At 35.1% G+C, this 17266-nt stretch overlaps 1 protein-coding gene across 21 annotated transcripts in view; it reads left to right on the top strand.

Moving 5' to 3' along the window:
* Positions 1 to 17266, top strand: part of PTPRD (protein tyrosine phosphatase receptor type D) — a 1298969-nt gene that overhangs the window by 34379 nt on the left and 1247324 nt on the right. Inside the window, exon 1 of one of the 21 annotated variants that reach the window (XM_069776164.1) lies at positions 3698 to 3863. The exons of the other annotated variants lie outside the window; for them this stretch is intronic. The gene's annotated coding sequence lies outside the window, so the exon portion shown is untranslated. Of the gene's footprint in view, positions 1 to 3697; positions 3864 to 17266 lie in introns of those variants that run through there. 21 annotated transcript variants of the gene reach the window in all.

The raw sequence follows: 17266 nt of genomic DNA, 5'->3' as shown, positions 1-17266 counted from the left end.
TTTATAAAACCATCAGAAAAGAAGAATGATCCAATAAGGTGAGAAAGTTTGCTGATACTACAAAGCTACTGAATGTAAAAATGGTGAGGAGTGGCTGTGAAGAATAATACAAGAACCTTACAAATTGAACAACTGGACAATAACATGGCAGGTGAAATTCGGTGCCATCAAATATGAACTGAGGCATAACAGTGATAATAATAGTTTCACATATTAAGTAATGGGTTCAGTACATCATTACTACTCAGGATAAAGGCCTTGAAGTTGAGATAGATACTTCATAGAAACAATAGAAACAACAGATCAATGCTTGACAGCAGTCAAAGAAACAAGTGACATATTGGAAAGGATTAGAAAAGGAACAAAGAACGCAACAGTGAATATGATTTATACCACTGCATAAATCCATGGTTTGTCACAGCTTGAAGGCGATGTGAGGAGTTCTGGTTGCTTGTTTCAAAAAGGAATGTGTAAAAATTGGAAAAAAAGATTCAGAGAAAAGCAATATGGATATCAAAAGTATGGACTGCGCCTAGTATTTTAGATACAACTGCAGGTACTAGGACTCATCAGCTTAGAAAATAGGTGACTAAAAGCGTTAGAAAAAGTCTACAGAATCATGAACAAAAGAGAGTAGACTGCTCCTTGCCTTTCTGATGGCAACAAATGGCGTTTGTTAAATGCAGAGTGTGTGGAAACAGGTTTGAAACAAAAGGATGTAGTTCTTCATGCAAAAGGTGATAGATTTCTGGAAGTCTTTGTATGTACATCGTTTACATATATTTGAGTAGAGACAGAAAAAGAACTTGGAGAAGAGATTAACTGGAGTTTACTGCATAACTCACATCACACCCAGGAAACCCCATGAACTGAAAATATTTGTGGGCCAGGAAAACATTATGGGACAGCATCAGAAATGTGCTATTCTTACTCTTTCCAAGGCATGCATTTATGGCTGTTGCTAGAGTGTGGATACTGTGCTAGCTGCACTCTTCATCTGCCTTGGTCTGACTGAATATTGCTCTTCTTGAAAATATATAGAACAAAGCATGCTCTATTCTGAAGAAGTTTCTTTTGAGTCACTAATCATCCCATCAGATTTTTCAAGAAAAAACAAGTATATGTTAGAAGTGTTTGGAGAGTTAACTAAACACAACTGGGCAATTGAAGGCTGCAGCCTGAAGAATATCCCACCTAAGTGAATGGATAGCAGAACTCTTTCCATTTTTTGATGTAAAAACTTTGACCAATTACCTGAAGGTTTTACAGAAGCAAAGCAAAAACTGTTCTGAGGTTTTCTTTACCTGGCACTGTAGTAGAGAAGTTGGCTTTACTTTTTGTCATAGTTACATCTGCTATCCTAGAGACCGTAAGAGAGAAGCCATAGGAGGTAATGTGTCTTAATGCCATATTAGGATTTTCACCACAGAGGGACTAATTGCTTTAGGCTTAGTTTTGCATCCTTCTGGCTGTTATATGCCAGAAATGGCTAGCTGTCTTTAATTGCTGATGTTTATGATACAGTATAGTTGCCAGTTAAACTGCAGCTTACATAAAAAGCAAACAAATAGTACTATGACTGACTGTGATTTTTAGAATTCGTACATCATGTTCACCCTTTTGCTTCTTCATCTTTGTGAACTATTTTCTAGCTCACAATCTGAAGAAATTCTGTATAATGCAGTTGTCTTTGATTTTTCCAGAAATAGCTCATTAACCATTTAATTGATATCTTGACCTTCCAACTGACTTTCTAATTGATGTTTCCTTTCACTGCACCTGTTCAACAATTCATTTTTATGTGCTTATTATATTGTAACAGGTTGTCTTATCTACAGCTATATATATTTTATTAATACATATGGTGCTTGGCATTTTAAATCAACCACACGTTCATTTCTGAGTCACTTCTTTTTTCTCCTTATTCAGTATACTGTTCTGAACTAGAAGGGGAAAGATTAAGATAAATAAAACATGATGCAGTTCTTATTTTCGCTCTCTCTCTTTTTTTTTTTTTTCTGTAACCCAGTGACAGGCATCACTAGGATACTAAGATAATGTTATAATTCTGAATGCAAGTGTTGCAAGCTGTATCAATGTCAAAGCTATATTTACTATAGCAATCTTGTGTCATACTGTATGCTGACCAGGCTTGTATGCCTTTTTATTTTCCTTTCTATGCCCTTAAAGCCTATCAGTTACACCTGCATTGAGGAGGGGCTAAAACTGGGAATGAGGAGGCAGCAAGGGCAGATAGTGGTCTGTGAGACAAGTTGGGAGATGAGCATCACATTTATTTACTTATTTATGAAGGACAAACAAAAATGCATTTGGTAGGATGTGAAACTGGTGAATAAAATCGAGAGATACAAGTAATGGAGGATGCTTAGTTTGTGTTTATTGTAAAGAACTCATATAGTGAAATGTATGGTTATAGCTAAGATATAGGACAAGAGCTGTCTTTTGTATATCCTGTTTGAATGTGTTATTTTCTTACAATTTTGTAAGAGAGAGAGACTTGGGAAAAAGAAGGGCAATCAGGTTGGAAGTCTGAATCATCATACTTTACTGTAGGAGTTAGGATATGTTTATAATATAGACTCACTTGGATGCAGATTTGTATGAACCTGCCAACATGTGGGAAGCTAAGTTGCTCTTGAGACAAATCTTACTTTTGAATTTGGAGCTGATATATCTGACTGATCTCTTATCAATTTCTTAAATTGCCTTCTTTATACAACTTGTCCTTAAAGGTAGCCTGGGTAACAGTATTTTACTTGGAAAATGAATAGCAGTCAAATTTTCTTTCTTGATGTGTTACACTCATTAAGGGCAAAGTGGTCATCTGTAATCTTTTGCTTGGTCTTAGTTTGCTTAGAATTAAACGAAAAAAAAGTGACATTCGCGATCTTAATTATCAACAGAAATATTGCATTATTTTCATTGCATCTGCTGCCAAGGAATTAAAACTATATATCATTTTTACTAAAGGTGTGGAGAGAACTATTAATAGTTATTTTTATTGCAGTCTAAAAGTCTGGAAGACTGTTCTATTACTTTGTGCCAGAAAGAAAGGCTTATTATACTCTGAGAAAACCGCTGTGAAAATAGATGATTACATGATAGATGAAAATAGATGATAACATGGATTAAAAAAAAGTAAAGAATTCCTACACTATCCTTAAACTCTACTTGTTCAGAAATGCAACCAGATAGACTGATAGACTGATCAGACTTCTCACAGGATAACTACATTTCTGTCTAGGCAAACTTTGTGCAGTCTAAGACAAAATGAGTAGGCTACACAGAGTACAGTGCATGTAACTGTAATACCTTAGATAAGAATTTTCATTCTGGTGTGGTTTAGGGGTTTAAGAAAAGGTCTTAATATCCAGATAAGTGTATTTATATCACTGACACTGTCATACAAACCCATTACAGAGACCTGGACAATGAACGCTGAGTAACAACTGTCTGTGCCTTTTGAGAATATCTGCATTCACTGTTTGTGGACAATTCAATGCCTGCAAAATAGAAATTATAATACCTATCTTTTTTTGTCAAGCAGCGTTACATCACTGAGTCAAAGTTTAGATAGTAATGCTTCTTTCTTTTCTTTTTTTTTTTTTTTTTTTAATTCCTTAGCTGAAAATAATGCCCTTTTTTGCAGCTTCTTTTTTTTTTTTCTGCAAACGACTTGTGGCTGCCAGCTCCTATCTCCTCAAAGGCTGATAGAAAAAAAAAACAACAAAAGAGCTTTTGTACATTTTTTTCTCCCATTACAGCACAGGATTTGATTCAAAATCTGACTGAACTTTATGACAGTTACCGAGGGAAAATATCTTCATTATCAGGAGCTCATGGTAAGTTTGAAAATAGGTTTTCACCTGTACGTTGAAGTGTCTGTTAACTGGTTCAAGAAGATAAAATCTCTTGATCCAGGTGGTAGGAAAGAGAGAGACTTTACTATATAAAAATTAGTCCAGATGACTGGAGGGAATAAGAGAATTTATTGCGTTCTGTCTTCTGTGGTAAATTTGTAGTACTAAGTAGCTAAAAGCCAGTTTTCTAAAATATCCAGTAACAGGCACAACTTTCTTTCTTTTCTCTGCTGTGATGTAAAGTGATGTGAAAGTTACGAATTCACAGTTGGTGGCCATCTAACATTTTGACGTCCGTTGGCAGTGTCCTAAAGATCATTTGCATTATTCCAGTGAGCTGTGTTGCCTTCTTACCCCCTGTAGAGATTCTCTTATAATGTTGGAATGTATTGTTTCAAACATTGGCAGATGCCCTGTAGTGCATAAAAATCATAGACACTTTTTTGTAAATGCTCCAAAATAAATATGGCAATTATGATGGTTATATTTTTACTTATATGCTCAGACATGAAGTACAGTGGGACAGCAGGACATAAGTAAGGCACTTGCGACTGAGACAGATAGGTAGGGACAGAACTGGCTTGAAAGAAGAACCAAAAGACTTGCTTGTCCAATATGTACAGCACACTCAGTAATCGAGAACTCACTTATCTATTTACTTCCTAACCTACTGAGTCATTTATTTCCTTTTAAATCTGTAATTTGTGGAGAAATCTTCTACAGTTCTTAGAAGACCTCCTTTCAGTAATTCTGACACCTGTAGCAAACTTAGTGGATAGTAGGCTGTAATGATCTCTTTATTTGTTTGTTTCAATCTAGTGGAATCTAATAGGATTTTCCCCACCCGTCATTAACACTTGTTGAAATGCATAAGTAGAGGGCATTTGTAATTCTTTTCTGAATATTTGTTGTTATTCTGCTCTGTTTTGTATATGGCATGAGTGAGTGAGCTTTTTAGTCTTTCAATATTACATTATTTGTAGAAAGATATATTTTTTACTTCAAGTTTCCTCCCCTCTTTGCATTGTAGAACTAGAAAAATGCCTTCCGTAAAAGTATAGTATCAGATCTATCCAGAACTTGGAAATTTAGCATTGTGGTATTGTATGAAGAGTTTCTGAGAGTGGGAAGAGGTCATTCTCTGCTTTTTAACATTGCATTCCCCTGGCAGAATGGTGAGTGGTGGTTTTTTGTTTGTTTGTTTTTTTTTTTCCCATCAGTTGCAGTACGATTCACAGAAGTGTAATGCTCTACCATTTGATTGGAAGAGATTTAAGGCATCATCAGCCAAAATAGTTTTTTAAGTAGGGTACTCCAGAGAAAATTAAAGGACTTTATATTACAAGTAGTAAATTTGTAAGTTCTTTAACAGGACATTTTTTCAACTGTGTATTTTTCTACTTTGGTTTTGAAAGGATTTTTTTTTTTTTTTAAATCCATATCAGTATCAGAAATGATACAGTAACTTGCCCGGTATTTTCTGCTTTGCTTTTGTTTTTTATTCTTAGACCATTAGAAGCATGTGGTAAAAATATATGATACAGTTTTCCTTGCAGACCTACAGAGAGACAGTTATGGAGTCTGTGATTGCTAAATAGCACAAAAACCATATGGCAGACAGATACATGGTATGGACAACGTGGAATAAATTCTTCCACCAATTATACTGTTGTAAATCTGTAGCAACTCATGTTCCCCTTTGATTTCCTTAAAATTCTTTGTGCAGACAGGTATATGTCATTGATTGGATTTTGTTTATAATAGGCTTACATAAAATCAAAAAGGATGCTCATACAAATCTCACCACATATTATTTAATCTGGTTCCACTGCAGGGAGTTAGAGGGGCCAGAACTGCTGTGACTGCAGTTACTGGGACAGCTTGCAACTGACTTCAGTGAGTTCACGATCAGAGATTTTACCCTTCAGAAAGTCAATGCTTTTATATCGTACTCCTATCTGTTCTACGGAGAGTCACTGTCTAGCAAACAGCATTTTAATATACAGTATACTTCCTTCAACTAAAAAAAACCCCAAACCCCAAAACTCGAGATTTATGTGGTTTGCTTTTCTTTAAATCGTTACATAGCAATTAAAGCAAAGAATGACTGGGGAGTAAGTAGAAAGTGTATTTCATATCCTTTCAGTGAACTAATAAAAAATTTATGCCATTTTATAATACAGTATAAGCTGATGCAGGGCTACAAGGGATTGGAAGTAGGATGTTATTCTTAGTACAGAGCATCTGTGTTTATAAAGCAAATTTTGTCATTATATCAGCAAGTATAGTTTACACTGGTTTATGTAGCTCAGAAGTATTATATGCTAGTCTTTCAGTATTAAAAAAAAGCATCACAGCAGACTGCTGAATTTTAAGGTGATATTAGTATATGATAATTTACAAGTTAATAACTGCTTTTGAAATAAAACTAGAATCTTCTAGATAGATATTTTTATATATATATGATAGATAAGAAAGAAAGAAAGAAAGGTATTTCCACTTTATGAAAGTTAATAGGATTTCAGATCTCTTTAGCACAGGCAACTGCAAATGGCTTTAAAAATATTTTAAAAACTTAATTATTTCTTCATGGTTGCCAATTTTTTTTTCTTTGATACATGTTCTTCCACTATTCGTTATTACCAAGGTACTGTTCCTATAAATTATTTTTTCTCCTGGGACTAGCCATCCCTGCTTCCACCTCCTGAAACCCTATAAATGCTGCCATTTGTTGTGCATTGAATGAATCTAATACTAATTTTTTGTATAGTGGTGATGTTTTGTTTTATATCCCTTATTATTTTTACTTGGATTCCTATATGACATCTTGATTGTACCTAACAAAGAGTATGGGTGGCATGATCTATAGCATGTTCTAAGATGGTGACACACCAATATTCTCTTAAAATATTCCACCATGACCTTTATATATATATATAAATTTTTTAGCTCATATTTCAAATAGATTTAACGAGTTTTGAGTATAACATTAGCTGCATTAATTAGAAACAGTACTCTAGGTGTTTAAAATTCTATTACCCTAATTTTCACTATGTTGCTGCAAATTGTAATGGTGCCGGCTGCTACCTACAACTCCAGCAATCGCTACCAAATTGTTCCATCCAAATTGTTCGGTAGGTTGTCTGCATTCTTCACCAACTAGTGGATTACTACTTTTGGTATATATGTAGGCCAAGGAAAGCCATGAATTTATTATTAGTCTAGTTAAAGTCTTAACACTCTAATGAAAGAATTATCATTACTCCAGTCATAGTAATATTGACACATAATTTTCAGATTATCTAATTATTACAGTTTATTTACATTAATTGTGCAATCACAAATAATATAAACAAACTTTGTAATAACTTGGGTGTCATGATCATTCCTCCACTGCTCCTAGGTACTAAGGTCAATGATTTCAATCTTGGGGTACAAATAGTACAGTCAACTGTCAACACGACATGTCCTTGACTGGAAGAAGTGTGATACTAACTCGGGGGTTTTGTCTTCTTACTCTTGGACCCACTGGGGGTAATTTTTACATGTTTGGTCTTGCAATCCACTAACTTGCTCTTTCTTTACTAGTTTGCAAATCTGTATTATATCTTGCACTTGCAATATGTGAATGATTGAATATATATGACATGTTTTTCTTAAGCTGGATACTTGTTTTTGTGTACTTTGTTATCTCTAAAACTGCTTTTATCCAGCTCCCAAGGTTGCATTTGTTTAATGCCTGCTAATTGACCATTTGTGAGTTGCTTACAGCCTGGGTCTTTCTGTATTGTCATGTACCTATACTTTCAAAGACTCTGCTATCTGTCCATGCCTGTACTCTTCTGCACTGCATTTTTGTTTTACAGTGATAGATCATCCAATGCAGAATTCTGCTTGTTATTACTATCTATTGGTTAGATATATATAAATAATAGAGTTGCATAATACAGGTGTACAAAGCTCAGCAAAAGCTAAACCAAAGTATTTAATAGTCATCCTGTGGTTAGACAATTGCTGTTACTGCTAAACAAGCTAAAGCAGTGGTCAAGGCAGTCCAGAACAAGTTTAGACAAAGCCTTATAAATCCTGAAGCTTGTGTTTTTAGTTTAACAGAAAGCATGTGGACTTCTTACGGCAACAATGGCAACAGCATATTTATTGCATTATATGGCTACACATATCTGATGAACACACAAATCAAAGATGAACACAAACCCAAATGTATGACACTGGGTACTCAAACTCAGCATAAGCCCTTTAAAATAGGTGGATATTCTTACCCATCATTCACATTATTGTTGTAGTCCTGCTTTCTATCCATGGACGTGCTTCAGAGAGAGAAGTAGTATTGTTCTATCAATACAGATAGGAAAAACTGACATGTAAATTGCCTTCCTATCTTACAAGTAACAGGTCAGTGTCAGAAGTAGAAACCCAAGATAACCATGGCATCTCTCAGTTTCCAAATATATTTGAAGTATATAAAAAAATTAATTGTCTTTATCCCTGTTGTTTTTTTGTACCTAATATCACTAAATGGAATTTAGGAGTTTGTAATTTTTGTGATTAGAGCATTTCCACACTCACTGCTAAAGTAATGGTGTACTACTGACATTGTCTGAGGCTGTACTTACACATCTGCTGATTCATTACTCTATAACATTATTTCATGATAAACAGATTAGAAAATCATGCAGCCAAACATAAGCATTTCAGCAATGGGAATATTTTCCCCATTATGAAGATTTCAAAACTCAGTTATATTTCTGGAAGAAGGGGAATAGAGTTAGAATACTCCTCTTTCCTTCTCCCATCAACTTTGGTCAATGAGTATCTTGCTGTTTTTTGGTTTTGTTTGTTTGTTTGTGGTTTTTTTGGCTTTTTTGATTTGGTTGCACTTTATTTTTCTTGAATATAAGCAACTTACAGCATTTCCAAAGACCAAAACAAGCTTTCCTATGTAGTTCTGCCAAAGCACTGACCTGCAAAACCCTTGGCATTTCTTTCCTTGGCATTTCATTCCTTGGCCTCTCCTGAGTAGAAGCTGCCAATCATTCAGAACAGTGCCAAATTGCATAGTGCTTTTGTGATGTGAGAAAGGATCTGCTAATGCTGGTGGGAGACTACCCAGCTGATTTATTTCATTTCAGTTGCAAACAAAGTAAATGAAGTAATTAGGCATAAATCTAGTTTTTTCGAGAATAGAAAGCTAATTCAGTCATATTTTGCTTGAAGCTAGTGAATTAACTGTTCTTTTTAACTGGTTTGATACAAATATAAATGGATTTATGTGTTTGGTTGTTTTTTGTTTTTTTTTTTCCTGTATTATGCTTAACAGAAACTGAAGGAGCAAGGAAAAGAGTGAGAGTTCCTTCCTGGCATTTGCCAAGAAAGGCAAAAAAGAATGAATGGGAGTCTTGACAACTAGGCTCAGAAAAAAGTGGTGAGGACTTTCTGAGAAGTTAAAAGATCTTGAGAATGGAAATACAGGGGAAGATGAGAGACTTGAGGTAGACCATGACATTGGCAAATCTCTTAGTCTGGTTTGTGGATGAAAAGGAAACCGTGAGCTGAGTTAGAAGAATACAAGCTGATTTCCTTAGAGGAGAAGAAATAGCAAATTAAAGATGGAAAAATTCCAATAAATCATGATTGAACCTGTCTGTCATGGCCATGAAAACAAAAGTGGAGAAAAAATGAGGGATGGAATATTTACTCTCTCTCTCTCTCTCTAGTCTAATGTTACTTCACAACAGGCTGGCTAAAGGGATAATAGCCAAAATAATATAGCCAACAATATATAAGCATGCATTAAAGTGTCTTAAAGGCCATGAATTCTTCCTGTGAAAAAGGTCCATAAATCTAAATCATCTTGAAAGACTTGCCTGAGAGCCTGTCACCTTTGAAAATTCTGGAACTTGGGTTTTGTGCTTGTATTCGACTCAGAATAAAAGATCTTGTTCTCCCAGCTGTTGGTGATGAGTGCAGGGGTCAGGCAACAGAGTAGGTGAAGGTATCATGACTCTGCCAGCTAAATATGCTGAGATAATCTTCTGAACTCTAACTTCAAAACCTGGCTGGGGCCTTGGTTGTTGTTCCCTCTTAAGTTGGGTAACATGCTGCAGGGGACATCCAAACTTTAATTTCTCTAAGCCCTGTTTTTTTTCCAACTGGCTTTCAGTTTCCCATCAGAGTGTTCAGTCACTGCTCTTCAGTTGTTCAGCTGACAAAATATAACTCCTTGTCATGTTCAAGGTGATGGCAGTGGAGAGTAGGAGAGTGGATAGTGGGACTTCACAAACCCTTAGTATTGATGTTGAGACTCTGGTGTTATTGGTCCCAGCATTCCTCTTTTGGGAAAACATAACATGAGATGAAGAAAACCCTTGTGTAATACTGCTTCACAGACCATTTCTCAGTGAACTGCAATATCAAGTTCACATGATACTTAGTGGGATGAAGAAGAAAGTAATTGGGATAAATATGCAGTATTTATCTGTCGAAGTCCTGGATTATATAAACATGTTTTGAAGGACAGAAAGTGTGGGCCCAGTACGTGCTTTATGGTTACATATACATCGCTTAGGGAAAACAGGACAATATTTGTATCTCTGTCAGGGTAGTGCTCAGGAGTGTACGAGTAGCAGAGGGCTGTCAGTTTCTTTCTCCTTACTGCTTTATGAACAGAGAGATTCATGTCTTCTGCAGCACAGAACTAGACTCCTGCTCTTTTCAAGGGAAGTTTTTTCCCTATACTGTAATCCCACACTGCAGGTTGAGCAGCCTGGTCAAATGGAAGTTATCCCTGCCTGTGGCAGGGGGGTTGGAACTAGATGATCTTTAAGGCCTCTTCCAACCCAAACCATTCTATGACACTATGATTCTAAAAATGTGAGTAACTCATAAAGTGATTATTAATTCAAAATATAGTATAAGGGATATAATGTAATCAAGGGGATATATTCCTTGTTCTTAAATGCAAAAGAGACCTAAGTTGCTTTATGGTGTGGTCCTCTAAAGGTAATGAAATGTGGAGTTTGGCACATAGTGTATTTCCAAGGTTTATTGTTAGTAAGTATGTATATATCTAGTAAGTAAGATATAGGCTCACTCATAATTTAAATATCAAATTAACATTGCCCTTGGCTAGATCTCACTTACTCCAAAAACTATTTTTTTTTTTTAAAACCTCTTTTTCATTGAAATGGCATTTCAGCTTTATCCTTGGCTGGTATTTTGAATTAAAATTTGCTTTATTTGGGGGCTTATTTTTTGTTTCTCACTTTTCCCATTTTGGAGCTTTTCTTTTTGACCATGAAATATACCTTCTAAAGAGAGAACAGAATATGTGTTAAAATATTTATGTGACTCTCTCATACAACTTATAATTTTGATGTGTGCTAAAATCACATGAAAGCATATTTTTTTCTCCACCTAGCTTTTCAATGTTTTAATAATCATATGCTGTGGTGCATGTTGTGCTATATTTCATATCATCTATATTGTCAGCATTGAATTTAGCGAGACTGACTGTCCTCTCTGTTCTTTATTCTTCTTCGGCATCCAGACCAAAATAGATCAATATCTCACTAAAGTTTTCATTCTAGAATTATTCAGTCTGAAAAAGTCCTGTTAAGCCTCAATCACATTTTAAGTTATACTTCTTTTGCAGGAGTAATGTATCAGACTGCTACACAAGCTACCTGCAAGTGTATCCCTTCACAAATGTGAAGGGTTGTGAAGATCTTTATGCCTAATATGGTGAACAAAACCCGTGTGGTCATCTTGTAAAAGTTAATCTTCTATTCTACTCTGAAAAACATATTTAGATGATTAGGCCAATTCAATTTTGTTTAGAACTCTTTCCAAAATCTTACCAATTCTGAGAACATCAGATTCCCCTATTTGGGAAAACCAAATTTTCAGATTCAGAGAGGCAAAGATTCAGAAGTAGGCAAAGGCTTGAGAAGTGCTGGGCAAGTGCGTGGATGCAGTGAGCCTCTGCATGGTTTACCAGGCTAAACCCTCACTGAAAATTCAAATTCCCTTGGAAGTGATGCTCAAATAATCCCTCAGCTACAAATTTAGAAGAGTGCAAAGAGCTGTGTAACATTTCCAGCAAAGGATGTAATGTGAAGGAATTTATGCTATTGAAATTGTGCAACTTGTGTAAAATATTTTAACAGAAGCCTTCAAAAAAAAAAAAAAAAAAAGAGCTGGAGTGACTTTCCACATATGAGTCAAGGTTTACAGTATCAATATAGTCATGAAAGAAATGTTTCATAGATTTGCCTTAAGTGCTTTTGAAAATGTTACTTTGGAACCAAGACTTAAGTGACATTAGTATTAGATCTCTGTTCTTACCTCATGTTTTTTGTCAGTATAAATTTTTGTATAATTCTGTGGAGTTATGCTAGTATGAAATTGGTATAAGTGGAAAGAAAGCAGGTTTTAGTCCCAAATTTAAATGTAAAGTTACCATGCAATGGTAAGCATCTGACTTTACGTTGCCAATTTGAATTATGTGTTACATATTGTGCAAAGAGAAAAGATAAAGGAAATATAATGATAAATGCAATAGTTGCCACCCATCTTGTTATTGTCAACAGATGGAGGAAAACGGTGACTACTTATTGGCCACTGACACTGATATTTAACAAGGCAATAAAAAAAAAAATCTGTGTGTGCAGAATTCTTGTCTTTCTCTACTCTTAAAATACTTTTTTTTTCAATATGGGAGTACAGATGCATTTTTGCCTCCCTATTAGTAGCATAAAATATGTTTTTTATTATTATTAAATGGCATGCAGTTTGAACAACAGCATGCAAATAAACAGGAAGGATTGAAAGAGGATATAGCAGCAACTAGGTTTGACTTTTTCTAACAAACTACCCATAAATCACAGGATATTTTCATTGTACAAATGGGAAAATAGACATTTAAAATAGATTTTCTATGAAGAAATTAAAGAATTATCATGATGAAGTGAAGAGAAAGTAGTATACCCTTTGATTCCCCCCCTTCTTTGCTTGAGCTGATGTGTGGACTGAAATCCAGTATTCAGCGTTAAAGCAGCAATCTGCAGCAGAGTGGATGAATTTGTGATAAATTGTCCCTTGAGGTTTATAAAACATATTCTCTATAAAACCAGCCACAGTATGTTTCTCCACATTAGTCAGTTTCTGACATTCAGGCTGCTGAAGCTTCTAGGCCAGTACTGGTATCTGCCATCCCAAAGCTGTAAACAACTCTTTGTTTATAGCAGCAGCGCTCATACATCCATTTCAAGGTTCTACAGCGATAAAAGGCTGACTGCCTACATAAACTGGAGTGGGCTGCAATGTTGTTATTTTGTTTATTGCTCTTTTACTGCAGTGGTCAAATAGTTCCTCTGAGACTAGACACTGGTACTCTGCCATCTGTACAGTCAGTGTTAGACAACTTGTGTCAACTAAACAAACCACTATGACAAACAGTTATAATGAGCATACTAATTAAATAAAATGTTGCTGTATTAAATTGTGGGGGAAATGTGGAAGACTAATAGCAAATTAAGAAGAACTTGTCACTTACCTTTTAATGGGTAATGACAGTAGCCCCTAGAGAGGTTTTGATTATATTAATGCTTCTTCATTTCTTTAATCTACACTATTGTTATAATTCATGTTATTTTATTACAGGGAGAAAATAAAGGTTTGCTACTTAAGAGGGATAGAAGATTTTTGCTATGTCTCCCTGACATTAAGAGCTGCCAGTTTAGAACAGACCTATAAACTTTTGAAGTTCGTGTACGATTCATTCACACAAAACTCACTATTGTAGTCACAGTGTTCCTCCTCTTGTCATAAGGCTCAGAAATTTCTTTGATTATTGAGAAAATACACACTGACTCTTCTTCTGTTCCTTGAAGTTGACCTTTCCTTTGAAAAATAATGTTAATTAATGGAAAGCCAAATAAGTCTATAATATAAAACAAACAAAAGTGATGTAGGTGTACCCCAAATCTAAAGCTGTTCTGATTTCTCATCCATAAACTCTCATATTTTAATCAGCTCAATATACCTTACGTTCCTGCTGTATTGTATCAAAATCTTGAAGGAGTTTCCCTGAATGATTGTTCCTTATTTGCTGATTATGTTTCAAGTCACTTAGCACTTTCACATAAAAAATGTATGCTTAATTTATTTAAAAAATACTAGGTTCTCACACCACTGGGGAAGCAGCAAGTCACATGGGAATGTAATGGACACCTGGAAATATGCATTTTTTATTGATCAGTTCAGATTCTTTCTTTAGCTTCAGTAGGAAGTCTAGCTACAAACTATTGTCACTGTTAAAGGAAAATGTGGAGAAAATGGAGAATGGGATCATCTTTTCCTGTTACTTGAATAGCTACATTATAAAAATTGGAAACCTGACAGACTATTTCTCCAAAAAAGCCTAGGTTTATTGTAGGTAAAGTAATTACGGGGATATCTCATGGCTTAATCCTGACTGGTTTTAATAACATGGTGTTAAACTCAAAGCTCCCTGGCCAGCATTTTCTGGTAATAAGGCAAAAGGCTGGCTGCTTTGAACGCAACCTTAATGAAGAGCTGTTACAAAACCTGAACTTTTGTTAAGAACATTAAAGGTCTTGGTTGATAAAAATCTTTAGGGAACATACCCAAGAATTTTAATCTGCCATGAAAACATTGTAGACTGAAGTGTGTTCCTCTTTTTCAAGCACAGAATTTTGATGTGGGGGTTTGTTTTTTTTTTTTGTTTGGTTGGTTGGTTTTTTAAGTGTAGATAAAAGTAATGAATACACTTTTTGGTGGTTATTATGAAGCAGATTATCTTTTTTGGTTTAATTAAATTGGAAAATATGCCTAGAAAGTAATACACATTTGTCAATAAATAAATAATTTTTACTATCTACTACAAAGAAATGATACTTAAATATTTTCACTGTTAAATAAATTGTAAACAAAGGATTTGTCTCTTCCCAGGTATAAAGAATGTAGGAATAAAGGAATTGCTGGCTTCAAGAAATTGGGATGAACAGTTCTATTTCTTTCTCCCTCGGGAGACCGAGGTAAAATAAAATTAAATAAAAAGCAGTGATAAAATCCTCCAAGAACACACTACTATGTAAAAAAAAGGAGAGGTCATAATACTCAGAGTGGATGCTGATTATTTAGATTAAATGAAGATGGCATAAATGTACACCTAACAGTTCATTTTGCAGTGAAGTTAGGAAGATGTTGGCAATAGCAAGGCAAGGAAAACGATAGTCATGTTACCAAGGCACTGGATGGGAAATCAGGAGACCTTACTTCAGCTGCAAATTTCACAAAAATTTCTGTGTAATGTGATGTAAGGTACTTAAACTCAGATACGCAAACACTCTGGCTCTCACTAAAATCAAGTACCCCTTAAGTCTGTCGTGTGAGCTTGTCTGTTTGCATTGTAAGATTGTGGCGATGGTGGGGAAAGATTCAATCTCATGACATACATGTATGATATCCAGTAAAATGAGACATCATTCTTATTGCTTGTGTAATGCAAATACATATTAAAATCTTGTCTGAGCTTCAGACCAAAATAAAAAAATTCCAAGACTGTTTCCTTTGTCCAGCTCTATCACTAACTTTCTCAAGTTAATACATTTTACAGCTGCTTTTTCATCTACTTGCTGGTTAATAATAAAAATTTATGAAAGATACTTCCGCTATATCCATGTACACATACTTACCTGAAAGAAAGGTTGTTATAATAGTACCTTAGAGGGAAAATGGGTCCTGACTTATGTCGTGTTGCTGTCTTCTCATAGACAGTGTGCAGGAATGGAAAAAAAAATCCATATATACTTATTTTCATAATCATCTGAGCCCTAAATTATTGTACGTGGAATAGCTAAAGCACCTGCCCTCCTGCGTGGAAAAACAGTGAGTTTTTGTCCATTTTAAATGCTAACATTTTACCATCCTTTTCTCTTGGCAGTACGTAGTGTGTACTTGGAAGCGTGACGGAAAGGTCTTGCTGGAGCCCTTCTGATGACCTTCTGAAGTCAAAGTTTTACCTCTTTTCAACAATACAGCTGTCCCTGACTCAATGGTTAAAAAAAAGCAGCTTTATTATGTAGTGTCATCAGATGTTCTCTGCAAACAAATTATAGTAGATACACAAGTGTTTGTGTGTATGGGGGGGTGCTTACGTATGCGTGCAAATCTGTCTACCTGACAAAAAAAAAAGTCTTTTGTAGCATTAAATGTTTCTTTTAGTTATTCTGCCTTTCCTGGATTTAAAGATTCTATAGCTGACACTTGTATCAAAGGGTTAATGTCTTCTTTGTTGTCAGGAGGATGGATGACTTCATTATGACTGCAGTGCATGACTGAGGAAAAGAAGGGTTGAAGTGGGAACAGTCACAGAGTTGCTGAGCTAAGAGGCTAAGTGCTGCTTGGGACAGCTGATTTGTCATTGTTACCTAATAAATCACAGCAAGCAGGAAACATGCATGCTTTCTGGAGAACCCTAGCAGAAGAGGCAGGTGTTAACAAAGTAAACCCAGTCGTTAATGTGCGGTGGTAAATTGTAGCAATTACAGCCTGATCTATGAGAGGTGATACAGTTGTTTGACTGTAATGCCTTATTCAATGAGGGATACAAGTTTATATATTATATATAATACTAACAGTACTAATTCTATCTATATTAAATCAAGTAACACAAACAATTTTTTTTCTCTCTCTTTACCTTACAGTGAGATTTTGATAAACTACATTAGATTTCATTAATTGTTCATGATCCATAGAGTGGGTGTTTCTCACTAGGAGGGGATATTTACAAAAAAAAAAAAAAAAAGATCTGAGACTTCTTCATTATGTGATGTAATTTATGGACACAACTTAAAGCATAAGAAATATTTTAAAAATGTAGATTCAATTTCTGTCTGCATAAACTATTACACTAACAATGTATGTAATTTCAGTAAGTTGCTTTTTTATTATGTATTTTTCCTTTACAACCATTAACTCTTATTTTATTTAACTGGGCTATCTTGGCCTACATCATACAGCTTTTTAAATTCTCCCCAAAGCCTCTTCTGTACCTCTTTTGTTCTCTGCAATCTTTTCATCCTCATGCAAAGCAGATGTAAAACATTACCATTTTGGTTTGGCAGAGAATCATTCTTAGTCTATTCAGCAGGTGTAAATGTACAATGGAAAATTAGATTATGTTATCACCTGTGGTCCTCTTTAACTTGAACTCAATTGACGTTGCTTGATGTTTTTTCGGAATACTGACAGAACTCCCAGCTGCTTTTCTGTAGCTGGTATTCTCTGTCATGCTAAGGACAGCATTAATACTGGTCTAAAATGTAGACTATTTCTTTATG

The sequence above is a fragment of the Haliaeetus albicilla genome, chromosome Z (genome assembly GCF_947461875.1).
Source record: "Haliaeetus albicilla chromosome Z, bHalAlb1.1, whole genome shotgun sequence".
Taxonomy (NCBI): Eukaryota; Metazoa; Chordata; class Aves; order Accipitriformes; family Accipitridae; genus Haliaeetus; species Haliaeetus albicilla.
This window is presented reverse-complemented; position numbering and strand designations above follow the sequence as displayed.